Below are 14097 nucleotides of genomic sequence, written 5' to 3'. Positions count from 1 at the left end.
CTCTGCCCCCCCAGCCATGATCGGAGAATCGGGCGCCTTTGCCGCACTGGCCAGTGATAGCGGGAAGTAGGGGTGGAGCCAGCGATGGGAGCTGGGCAGGGGCGGAGCCTGCTATCGTGGGACGGCTGCAGCTGCGAGTCGCCCCTGCCCGGGCCTAATGCCTCGGCCAGAGGCATTAGGCCTGGACAGGGGCGGTGCCAGCGATCATGGGGAGCAGGGGCAGAGTCGCCGATGGTGGGAGCTTGGCCACAGGCGTTAGGCCTGGGAAGGGGTGGAGCAGGAGATCCCTTGGAGAGCTGTGGGTCCCCTGCCCAGGCCTAATGCCTGGGTGAGAGGCATTAGGGCGGAGCCGGCAATCGCAGGGAGCAGGGGCCGAGTTGGCGATGGTGGGGAGCTGGGGGTCCCTTGCCCAGGCCTAATGCCTTGGCCAGAGGTGTTAGGCCTGAGCATGGGCAGAGCCAGCGATCGTGAGCAGGGGCAGCTGGGGGTCCCCTGCCCACCCTGATCCAGGACACCCTTCAGGGCAAACCAGCTGGCTCCCACCAATGCACCAGGCTTCTATCCTATATAATAAAAGGGTAATGTGCACATGCAATTTTTTTTTCAAATATATTTTATTGATTTTTTATAGAGAGGAAGGGAGAGGGATAGAGAGTTAGAAACATCGATGAGAGAGAAACTTTGATCAGCTGCCTCCTGCACACCCCCTACTGGGGATGTGTATGCAACCAGAGTACATGCCCTTGACTGGAATCGAACCTGGGATCCTTCAGTCCGCAGCTGACACTCTATCCACTGAGCCAAACCCGTTAGGCGGTAATGTGCAAATTGACCCTAACAGCAGAACGACTGGGAATGACTGGTCACTATGACACACACTGACCACCAGGGGGCAGATGCTCAATGCAGGAGCTGCCCCCTGGTAGTCAGTGCACTCCCACAGGCGGAGCTCTGCTCAGCCACAAGCCAGGCTGACGGCATCACAGCGGCGATGGTGGGAACCTCTCCTGCCTCCTCAGCAGCTCTATGGATGTTCAACTGCAGCTTAGGCACAATCCCCCAGGGAGCAGGCCTAAGCCAGCAGGTGGACATCACCCCGAGGGGTCCCAGACTGCGAGAGGGCACAGGCTGGGCTGAGGGACCCCCGAGTGCACAAATTTTTGTGCACCAGGCCTCTAGTAATTACATAATTATCAGAGGTCTAAAATTCATAAAAAGAAATGATATCAATTTTGTTAAGCAAGCTGGACAATGTTTTAGTTATGCCTTTTATATTTATTGTTTGAGGTTGTCTGCTATAGTCATTAATGAGGGAGATTTAAATCTTAGATTTTTATTTTAAAACAATACTATTAATGGCATCTATCTCAGACTTCCTATCTTGGATGAAACAATACTTATTAACTTCAGACTAGAGCAGAAGACATTGAATAGTATAAACAAAAGCATAAGTAGGTCACCTGTGGCTCTACATGGCTCCCTGCCATCCCAGAATATTAAGTGGTAGGCAAGTACAGAATCACACTGTGCTAAACAAAATGACAATACGTCACTGTTTTCTTTTTCTTTTTACTTCCAATAAATATCCATCCCTCTTCACCTTAGCCATGCAATAGCCTGCTTCTGAGATCATGTATCACTAGTACTATTTGGTGAGGACTGGTAAGTGAAGAAAGTTTTCTTATCAAAAAATATTTAAGCTCTATAATTTTCCAAATTATGCTTAATAAAGACTTCTTTCTTCCGATCTAGTTTCTTAATACAGTTATCCTTTATCATACTGTGTCATTTTATGAGTTTCTTTTTCCACAAAACCGTATTCTTTCTATGAGGGTAAACTTGATATTAATATGGGGCATGGTTTGGTGTATATCTGCAAAAAGATGGACTGGCAAGTGCTTCCATCTCCTTTCTTCACAGCATGTAGCACAGAGGCTAGCTAGTACAGAATATATTCTCAATAAGTATTTTCAAATTAGTGAATAAATTAATTCATTTGTTGTAACATCACATAGACCTCAAGCTCGATGAGATGTGCTTTTATATACTATATGTAACTCTACTGAAATAGATTGAACTTTGTCAAAAATGTATTATTTATTTTGTGCAGAAAAATTCTCTCAAAATATTTCCATAAATTTTTAGTTATTTTTATAACTTCACACAAGTTGGCAAATAAAAGTACCATCAAACTCAACTAATTTGGATTTTTTTTTGCATTTTTTGTGTGTGTATACAAATCCAAATAATTATTATTGCCAGCTTAATTCTTTAGTATTACTTAATAAAACTTAGGTTTTAACATTAAATATAGTAGAAATCAATGCTCTATGTATTTTTACTTCCTCTGAACAAAAAAAGGAGAATAATTGTGTTTGTATAATGAGAGATGAGTGTACTAATTTGGGAATTAAAAGCAATCAAATTAAGTTTGATTACAAATAAAATAACCAGATGGAGTGTTATTTTTTTAGTGTCTTAATACAGTTTTACTGTCTTTTCTCTGTTTACTTTAATAAAACATATTAAGTACAAGCTTCATTTGTAATTTAATTTTTTTTCAAATTCCATGAAATTGAAATTAAACTCATAGGATGCTTAAATATGTCTTACTTAACTTTTCTATTCAGCTTATCTAAAGAATAAAAATCTATCATATGGCAATGCAATAATACATTCTTAAAGAATTGCTGAAACCGTTTGGCTCAGTGGATAGAGCATCGGCCTGCGGACTGAAAGGTCCCAGGTTCGATTCCGGTCAAGGGCATGTACCTGGGTTGCGGGCACATCCCAGTAGGAGATGTGCAGGAGGCAGCTGATTGATGTTTCTCTCTCATCGATGTTTCTAACTCTCTATCTCTCTCCCTTCCTCTCTGTAAAAAATCAATAAAATATATTTTTTAAAAAAAAGAATTAATGGCTCTCTACCCTCATTAGAGGGAGACTCAAGGCTTGGAATCCTAACCCAATCTCGTGCAAAGCAGATATATAGCTTCTGAAAAGAAGTTATATAACCAAGAGAATATGATGAAAATTTTTGAATTGTCAAAGATGCAAATAGTTCTATTCTTAGAGTCTTTGAGAAAAGGAACACAGACATATTATTTTTGCTTTATATTATATCTACTTTTTATTTTAGCTGTGGGTAAGACTGACTTTCAGATAATATTAACAATTATCCTAATATATAAAAATCCAGGGTCCATAATGTCCCAAACGACTGAAGGCTCAACCTAATGCCAGGCTGCGTGCCCAACAGGCTCTGGTGGGCGGGGACTGGTGAGCGGGCTGAACTGCTGACCTCTCCAGGAAAGAGAGGCGGGGCTGATCAGCAGACTCTGCTTCTCTCTCTCTCTCTCTGGGCATCGCCAGCAGCCGCACCTTTCTCTCTCTGAAAGATCAGCAGTTCAGCCCGCTCGCCAGCAGCCTGGGGTGGCTGTTGATCATCCCTGCCTCTCTGATCATGCCTAGAGATAGGCCCAGAGACGCTGACTGGCATAGAAACCGACCAATCAGAACCAAATCTGGCTGAACTGCAAGGAGCCAATGGCTGCCTAGGAGGTGGAGCTTTTGATGCTGACTCACATAGAAAATGACCAATCAGAACCAAATCTGGGTGAAGTGCCAGGAGCCAATGGCTGACTAGGAGGCAGAGCTTCTGACGCTGACTAGCATAGAAACCAACCAATCAGAACGTAATCTGGGTGAACTGCAAAGGCAGAACCTAAGGTGGGGGCTGAGGAGGGGTTTTAAGGGCAACAGTTATTTAGTGTAAGGTGTAAGAAAGTGGTTCAATATTTTAATGACCAGTTTGGCAGTATAGTGCATATGGCTGATTATCAGTCCAGATATAGGGATTATGTATTTTTGTCTGCCAAGAGCATCTTCTCCTGCTGAAGAAGGCTCCAACCTCCTATTTAAGCAATCCTAGCCTATATAATTTATCTATACTAATTAAAGGGTAATATGCTAATTAGACGGGGTCAACCAGCCATCTTATGGACGTCTGACTACCTTCCAGACAAAGCCATGGTGGTAGGGGCCAAGGCAGAGGCAGTTGGGGGAAACCAGGCTGGCAGGGGAGGGCAGTTGGGGGTGAAATCAGGCCATCAGGGGAGGGCAGTTGGGGGTGAGATCAGGTTGGCAGGGAAGGGACGTTGGGGGCAAGATCAGGCCAGCAGAGGAGGGCAGTTAGGGGTAATCAGACAGGCAGAGGTAGTTAGGGGCAATCAGACAGGCAAGCAGGTGAGCAGTTAGGAGCCAGTGGTACCAGATTACAAGAGGGATGTCCGACTTCCAACTATACCGGCAGTTGGACATCCCCCAAGAGGTCCCCGATTGGAGAGGGTGCAGGCTGGGCTGAGCGAACCCCCCCTCCCCCATGCATGAATTTTGTGCACCAGGCCACTAGTATACTAATAATAGCACTAAAATATATATTGTAATATCACTTTATAGAACAGAAAAAATCTGATAATTTCTGATATCACAGTAAATACTTGATTAAAATAATTATTACTACTGTCATTGTTATTATTTTATCTATAACAATTTTAAGAGAGCATCAGTTAATTTTCAATCTAATGTTTTATTTCCTAAGGTTCATATTATTTCCTTTCATTTTATACTCAGGCCTATGGAATGCCTCAATGTACTACAACTCAGCTTCATTAACAAGTTGCAGTTACTGACTAGTGAAGGTTAGCATGTTCAAATTGAAATTTACAAAGAAGTTATTAATTTTGCTGACTTTTATATACAAAAGATGTTTGTTATAAAAGTAAATACCTTTCTATCTCCAATCTCCTCTGTTTCCACTCCCTACACACACATACACACACACACACACACACACACACCCTAGCTCTGGAACTTTCCAGATTTTGCTCATTTTACTACACCATAATTCTTCTCCACAATTGGAGGAGAAGTTATGGGATCCATTTATAACTGTGCTAAAGCACTAGCACACTGAGTTATCTTATACTAGAGGCCCGGTTCACGAAATTCGTGCACTCCAGGGGTTCTGTCAGCCCAGCCTGCACCCTCTCATAGTCAGGGAGTCCTTGGGGAATGTCCGACTGCCACAGAGGCGGGAGTGGCTCCTATCACCACCACTGCCCTCGCCAGCCATGAGCCCGTCTTCTGGCTGAGCGCTGCTCCCCCTCTGGGAGAACACTGACTACCAGGGGCAGCTCCTGTGTTGAGCATCTGCCCCCTGGTGGTCAGTGCACATCATAGCAACCAGTAGTTTTGCAGTTCAGTTGATTTGCATATTAGCCTTTTATTATATAGGACAGTGCACATATGGCTGGCTATGTGCAACTACAATAAAAATTTACAAAACAATATCTACTCTTTCTATCCTGTAATACACTCTGATATTTATAATATATTTTATTTCATTTTACTCTATGTTGACTGCTGGTTGCAACCCACTAAATTGGTCTTATAAATAACTCATGGGTTACTATGCATTTTTTGAAAAACCAGTGGGTAGATAATCTTATTCTTTTGAAAGTCTATGTGTGTGAGAGTGCCTGTATAAATATTGATGCATAATATTCATCATTGCAGCACAATCTATTGTTTCAAAGTCCCCCAAAACGAACACATCTGGCAATCACACCTCTTGCCAAAAAGTCTCCTCAACATTTGGTTAAATTGAGAAGTCTTTCTAAAGTATTTGCAAATGTGCCAAAATGAGATGTCATAACTCCCAGTCCTGATGAATTCCAAAGAAGTTTTTCATACATAAGGCTGCAGCATTTAACAATATGTCCTCCAGCTCTTAAAAATGTGTACCATACTGCTTCCTCCCATAATTGGCATCTGAAGGATGGAGTACGGAGTCTGCAATAGAGATTTGAATAGAAACAAGGTACAGTCTGTACTTATCATCAGACTCACTGTAGGTCTTCTGTGAGGTCTTGTTGCCACATACGCCCTCCTTAATTTATTTTATTTTTTCTGTAATTAATTCTTTCCATGGGAACAAGGCAATGTGCTGCTTTCAAAGCCAGATAAAAAGACACAGGGAATATTAGAGAAAGATTTTCTCTGTGGGGAAACAAATGGTGTTTTCTTGTTTTCTAAGGAAGGGAAAAGAATCAATGGGTGTGCATTCCAGTTTTTCTTCAAGTCATAACTACCTCAATATAAAGACAGGAAGTTTGAACTTAATTAAAAAGAGTTGGCCTTAGGTCCTAATCCTTGTTCTGTCACTAACCAGCTGCAGTTCTCTGGGGGAAACACTTTTTCTATACCTACTCTCTAATCTATAAAATGTAACATTATCAGACTGTGTTATGAAATAAATGAATCAACTAACAAATTCATGAAATATTATAGTATGCATGACCATGTTTGAACTTACAGAATAATAGAATCCCAGTTAAATGACATTTGGTTGTCAATAATGGGAATTACCCAAAACAAGACCAATAGTCCAACTCCTTTCCTCCCTCTATTGAGGCTTAAGTTCATTTTCCATATCCCCTCTAAGTGGTTGTGTTAGGTCTGATCAAATAATTGAACCAACACCCTCTCCCCTAAGAACTGACCTTTAGACCACTTCACAACTGACATTCCCTTCCCCTTAAACTACATTTCACTTCCTAAGACCACATTCTACTTGTTAAAACCACTATCTTTTCCCCTCTGGACCCACCCAGAGAATTTTCCACCCAGAATAAAGCCCACCTAGAGTCCTTTAAAATCTCTGGCTCCCTGTCCCTGGTTGCTGGCACCATTTGGGGGCTCAGACCATTTGGTTTACCAGATGACCTAATATATTCATAATTCTTTATCCCTTTTGGCCTCATGTGTTCCTCCTTTGGCAACCCTAACGGGTTGTCCATTTCGGGCTTGTGCACAGGAGTTACAGGAAACTGATCATTATTTCCTTCATTGAACAGTCCTATTAATTAGCAAAAATATCCTTTTTAAAAAGTTGAACCACATTTGGTTACTCTGGCATTTCAGTAATTAGCTCTTTGTCATGCTCTTGGCCTTCTAGAGTGAATCCAGTTCCTCTCCATATGAATTTTCCAAATACCTGAAAATAGTGGTCAGTGCCCTGCTGTGTCTGGTCTCCTCTCTGCTAACTTTATTCTTTGAAGACATGGTTTCAAGTCACATAACAATTTTGGTGACTCTCCTTAGTTATTTATCTTATTTTAAATGTGATGCCCAATGTTTCATCCAGGCCAGGTGTGGTCTGTGGAAGCATGTGAAGAGTATAGAAGGGATCTCCAAGAACATCCGTTCTAGCCCCTTTCATATGACAGGTGAAGGAAGGCGTTGAAGTGACTTTCTCAGAGTCACATAGGAAAACTTTGATGTCAGAGATATTTACTTTAGTCAAATTTGTTCTTTTAACTATTTTTTCACCTCCAAGATATCATTAATGTAATCTTCATCTTTTTTCAAACTACTTTAAAATTACTGGTATAATGAGAAGACTATTACTCTTGGTCAGACTTATTAAACAGCCTATCAAATATAAAAATGTTTTGTAACTAAAGAGATGAAAATATATAAATGAGAGACCAAGAAAGAGAAAGAAGGAAGTAAAAAGATCCTCTTTTTAGAGTTTTGCGGATCTTTGTTTTTTTCTTCTGTGCTTGCTTCCTGTGTAATCAGTAGAGTTTGCTGTGCAAAAATTGTTTTGCATTGGGATATAAAGACTTCACACTATGCCCTCCCATTCCTCAGCTTTCCTCAATCAGAAGCGACATCTGTTACTCATTACTAAACCTTATAAACCTAGCAGCTAATAAGGTATGATGACTGAGGAATTGAATCACAAGACCAGTTCTTTAGTAAATAGAAGGAATAGACCTTTTGAATATGCAAACTCTAAAGCTCAGACAATAATGTTATCTCTGTGAGATCGGAATAACAAAGACTACAGGAGAATATACTATTTGTTCTGCTCCCAACCATAAAATAGATAGGTAACAAACACCTAACAGGCATACTCACTCAGAGATTATCTTCACATTGAAAGAAGCATTGGATTAATTAGAACTATAGTGCTCACATTTGCACATCATCCCAGGTATTTATTTGTGTGTGCTGGGGGAGCGATGTAGTGGCATCCTCTGAAAAAAAAGTTTCTTCTAATATAGTTATCCTAGGGATGGAGTATTTGGGGGAAAATTCTAGTATTTTCAGCAGTGAATGGACAGCAATGGTACCTGAGAAAATGTACCTGAGAAAATAACAGGATGTTATTTTACCTCAAGCAGGAGTATTTTATAGGGGAGTCAGAGGCCAAGCCAGAACTTATATTAAAAAACAAACAAACAAAAAACTGAAAATAGGGAAGATCTTGCCCTGGCCACAGGTAGGTATGTCAGTGAATCCCATTTTTGTTTCCTGAGACAATAATAACTCTCTGAAGGGCTGTCTTCTATCTGGAAGATAAGAAGTAGGACCCCTCTGAACGCTCTTCCCAGGGCTACCTCTTTTTCCCTTCACTACTGACGATACAGTTTGACAATGACATGAATATGAAAAATTGCTTCTTTATTATTACATTTGTCACTGAATCTCCAGAATTATGGATCTAATGTAATGAAGAATCTACCTAAAAGTCATTGCATCTTCTGGCTTTTATGTATTGTTTTGTCAGTGGTAACCAATATAATTATCCAATCAATCCACACTTACGAAGATTTATGGGTCTAATGTTTTTAGGATGTTTATAAAGCAAAGAAAAATATTTCAAAGTTTCTTCAAATCTTAATATGACCCAGGCAAAGAAGTACTTCATCAAATTTACAGGTCAAGAACAAAGGGACCATACTATTTCTCAAAGCTAATTTTTACATGAACCAAGCCATTTGTGGTCCCTGCTACTATTTAAAATGAGCATGAAGAGTTTCAGCAGATTGGCATCATTCAGATGAAGGGAAAAGGAGTACAGCAATAAAATGGAGAGGTCATGCAATGGCAAAAATAAAGAACTTCAGTAATTATCTTCAACGATTATGCATAAACAAAATTCTGGACAGTAATCTTGAGTTCTAAGACCCAAGTCTGTAAAGAATTATGTACAAGTAAGGCCAAGTTACTTGTCCTGACTTTGTTTTCTCAACTGTAAGATAAAGGGGTTAGATTAAATGCTCATCTAAAACCCTTCCAGTGTTAACATTCTAAAAGCTACCAGTAGTTTATGTGTCTGAATTATCATCATGATTATCTCAAAATTCACCTCAACTCTCAGCACCTCTGAAGAAAGAAACCTTCTGGAGGTTTCTTTAACCTCTGGAGAAAGAAAATAAAATCTTTTTAAAAAGTACTCAGTAGAGCCCATAATGACATTTCTGGTCTTTCCAACCTAAATTGTTGTTTTGATATAATCACAACAGAAAAGGCGTGATGAGGGATATATATTTCCATTTTTTTAGAAGTTAAATGCAAATTTTTAAAAGTTGGACTATGAATCACATTGACGGTCTTACAACCAAAGCCAGATTACTATCACATTTTAAAATAATTGATGGAAAACGATATTATAACCTACAAGTTGCACAACATTACAATATGTAGGTTTGGCTGAAGACCATGTTTTAATGATTGTCACATTACCAGTACAACTTATTGGTACACTTTCCCCCCAAGAGCATCACTGACATATTTGTTGGCTAGAACGAATTAGCATTCCATTATCATTAGGTGGAAATAATAAATTCAAGAACCAGTGCAAACAAAAAATGGAATGGGGTGTGAATAGCATTTTGCAATTAATCAAGGGAGGCATTTCGGCACCTCATTTTTCTAAAGAAATAAAACTGTGAAAAATTATAAATGTGTGCTACTTATCCACATGCTATATGTTCATAAACAGTGAGCTAGGTACTATTTTAACACAAATTCACCCATTCAGCAAATAGTCTTTGAGTGCTTATTATGTGCTAGGCACTCTGATAGGCCTTGGGGATGTTCAGTGTTTCAACTCAAGTCAGCAAACAATTGTGGTGTGAAAATCCTGTATGTCACCTGTAAAGTATAATATTCATGGTTTTGTGTATAAAATACAATCTGTAGTTACTTTTCTCCCTAAAATTAAGCTAGATCAACGGGAATAATGGAATATATACATTCGGGCTTTAGGGAATTATCAAATCTCTAGTTACAAAAGTATGAGTGAAGCATTTTAAAATTTTCTTTTTGCCCACAGCATTTATTCATTTTATTTCACATTTAAGTATCAAGACTATTAATGTATGTCAATATATTTTAAAAACTTTTTGAGGTTTAAACATTGTAGCAGTATCCCATTTTGGGGGGAGGATTAAAATTTAAATGAATTTTATACTGGGATGAATATGTTTATACTGAAGCTATTACTGTTGCTCATAAATGTATGGTAAGCTGGGTAGTGTTTACAGTTTCAGCTGGGCTTTCTTGTGTGACTGCAAATAACTGTGAGAGAGGAAGGCAGTTGTGCTGCTCTGTGTTGGGTGCTCTCACATAGTTGAGGTCAAGTGGCCTAAAATGGTCTCATGTAGAAAACCTGGGTGCTCTTTTCCTTCACATGGTGAGGACAGGGCTCCCAGACAGACAGACTAGGAAGGGAGTCCTCACTTCTGCCAAATTCTATTGACTGAGGCAGTCACAGACCAGTGTGGCATAAGAGTGGAAGGGAACTATCAAGTTACAAAGCAAAGGGGATCATTAATGGAAGTCATCAAAGCCAAAACAGTCCATCTGCCCACCCCTAAGTAGGTGAGCACCACTGATCTTGTGCATTAATGGGCACATGTACCAAGGTTTGCAAAAGTACCGAAGCAAAGAATCCCTTAAATCTTCTTATAGCAAAGACAGGGTAGACTGACTGACTCCTTTAAACGAGTAAAAAATAAATAAAAATGAGTCATTGCCTGTTCCTTTCCTCCATATAGTTCAAGAGCTAATGTTGTCTGCCCTTAATTTTTTTTCCTTCTTTTTTGTTTTGTTTTTCTTTTCATACTATTAATCTCTTTGCCTAAAACACTTAGGAACAATTTCTGCATAATACAATAAGCCACAGTAAATGCACAGTCCTTTATCCTACAAAAAAATCATAAATCAAGGAAAAAGCAAGTGTCACAGATTAACCTTGAAGCTGAAACCAAAGTCACCTTTTGTTCTCTTCTGATATTCTATAATAGCATACCTGTTCTCCAAAAAAACATCTTGTGATAGCTAACAAGAGGACTGAGTGACAAGGTACTGACATGTCTCAGTATAAAATGGGTAATTTGGGGGATAAAAAGTGTTTGTTTTTTAAATGGGACATCTTTTCATAGACCTCAATGCCTTATGTGAAAGCATTTGTAATTGTCTATATTCTTGAAGAAAGAGGAATATCAACTGAGCAAAGGATAATTATAAGGATGTAGGAATAAATTTGGGATACTGAGACTGAGTGCTCCAGGGCTGGATAGGATTACTCCAATTCAACCAGAAAAAGGCTCAAGTAGGAACTGACTTCCTGAAGGACCAAACAACAGAAAACAAGGCATCACCTGGAAGCTCTAACAGTACCAGACAGAGTTGTATCTTGTTACTCCAGCATTTTTCTCATCCTGGGGGAGTTTTACCTTGTGAAACTTCCTACCACACTGCTCCTATTCTGTAAGAAGGAACAGTATATAACCTTATTATCCAGATGTGCACTTGATTACAATCAAAGGAATATAAATGCTTCTTCACTAAACTACATAAAATGATAAACCAAAGAGAATTTCTTCCAATCTTTAAAAGTTCACATTCAAAATTTGTTCTCTCCTGAATCCTGGTGGTATCATCCAAACACTTTGCCAGAATTGGGCAGCAAAATTTCTATTGGCCTATTTAAATAATTAAATAATTGAATTTGCCTAAATTTGGCGATAGAATATTTTTGTCTTAGTTTATGCCCACAAAAACAAAACAAAAGAAAAACCCTGTTTTCCTTTAATTGTTCTGTTGTAATACATGGTTTATGCGTGTAATATGTAGCTTTAAATATTTACATGTAAAAGTTATATAAGAAAAGTAAGTTTCATTTATTCCACCCTATCCCCTAACCACTTAGATTTCCTCCCCAGAAGGAGCCATTGTTATCAGTTGTGCTCTGCTCTAAGAGCAATTCTATGAATATCCAATCAAATGGTTTTTATAAATTCAAGTAACATACCATACACATAGGACTTCCCCTCACTTTTTTCACCTGTCTTGGAGATAATTATAATCTCACAATAGAATGCTTCATTAATTTTAATTGATATCTAATAATACATTGGATGCATCATTATTTATTTATTTTATTGGATTGCTGTTGGTATACATTTTAGTTAAAAAACAAAAACAGTTTAAATTAGTAAGAGCTGGTAGTCATGATGATAAGTTTCTTTTTTAAGACAATATTGGATAAGCATCTCCCACATAGTGACCATCTATGGAATGGCCCTACTCTTTGGAATCTAGAGGGAAGTTCCTAAAAAAATCTTGATTTTTTTGAAGCAAACCAAAACATACCTTTATCCTTGTTTTTTCCCCAAAAAACATCATTTTACTTTCTTACCTTCCCATATTTTCTCATGCTCTTTGCTGAAAATCCATCCCTTCTTAATTTTCACCAATTGTCAGTGTTCTTCCTGTTAAAATGCAACTGTCAAATTGCATTTCCTTCTCTAAGATTTCCACCGTGGCCCCCATCACTACAGAGTAGAATGTGATTTTTGCTCTCATTCAATTTACTTTAGAGATATTTTAACTCCTTGTCATCTTGAATCATCTCCTTTGCCAGACTGCATGCCCATCTAAGATAGTGATGTATACAGCAAAGGGCTATCTTTATAAGAACTACCAGAGGGCCTTTCATTTATTTGTGCTTAATAAATATGTGTTGTAGAAATATATCCTGAGAGTGTGATTCCATTAGATCCTGCTAAATTATAATAGGTCACTGAACTATGAGTCAGTAGCTATAAGCCTTACTTCTGGCTCTGATATTGCTATTAGGTATTTAATAGATGAATTATTTGAACTCTTAAAACATTCATACTTTAAAATGGGGGTGGGTAGGAAGAGATTAACTAAAGAACTTATATACTTACATGCATAGCCCATGGACACAGACAGTAGTGTAGTGAAGGCCTGGGGTGGGGTAAGGACTGGGTGGAAGGGACAGTGAGGGTGGGAATGGGGGGAATCTATAATACATCAATAATAAAATATATATGTATATTAAAAATAAAACAGGAATAAAATATCTGGATTATTTGTATAACTACTTGTGAGAATCAAATGAAATAGTGATTTTATAACAAAAATCTCATCATTGGACAAAAAAAATCAAAGGTCTCCTACTTCAATCACCTAAACATTGCTCAAAATCTCTATACATTAACATCTCTGTAAGTTAACTATAAACTTATACATGAAAATTTCCAGAGGCATAGAAATCTCAATCAATATAGAAGCCCAATTTATGTTTATGCCATTCTGAATATTAATGAGTAGCTATTCAGTGAAACCCATATTATGCCACTTGATGATAAAAGTTTGCTATATCTACTTGGTGCCTGGCTCCCAAGCTCTGTACTGAGATTTCTTTGGTTCTTTCATTAATTTCTCAATAATGCAACCCCACATTTTACAGGTTTAGATTGTTTGGACCACACTGATAGTGTTATTGCAGGATTTTTAAATCTAAACTAACCCTCACAATGATTGAAGAAGATATAAAAAGTATTTTGAACCTTTTTTTGGCCTTCTATAGTGTGTGTAGTATATTCTCCTAGATCAGCGGTTCTCAACCTGTGTGTCACGACCCCTTTGGGGGTTGAACGACCCTTTCACAGGGGTTGCCTAAGACCATCGGAAAACACATATATAATTACCTATTGTTTTTGTGATTAATCACTATGCTTTAATTATGTTCAATTTGTAACAATGAAATTGGGGGTCACCACAACCTGAGGAACTGTATTAAAGGGTCATGGCATTAGGAAGGTTGAGAACCACTGTCCTAGATGGAAAGTTGCATAATAAGTGAGTCTCACATTTGGGTTCCTTTAAACTCTTGTAGGTCAAACCCAAACCATCCCAAACAGGCTT

This window comes from Myotis lucifugus, unplaced genomic scaffold, assembly GCF_000147115.1.
Source record: "Myotis lucifugus unplaced genomic scaffold, Myoluc2.0 scaffold_1511, whole genome shotgun sequence".
Classification (NCBI taxonomy): domain Eukaryota; kingdom Metazoa; phylum Chordata; class Mammalia; order Chiroptera; family Vespertilionidae; genus Myotis; species Myotis lucifugus.
This window is presented reverse-complemented; position numbering follows the sequence as displayed.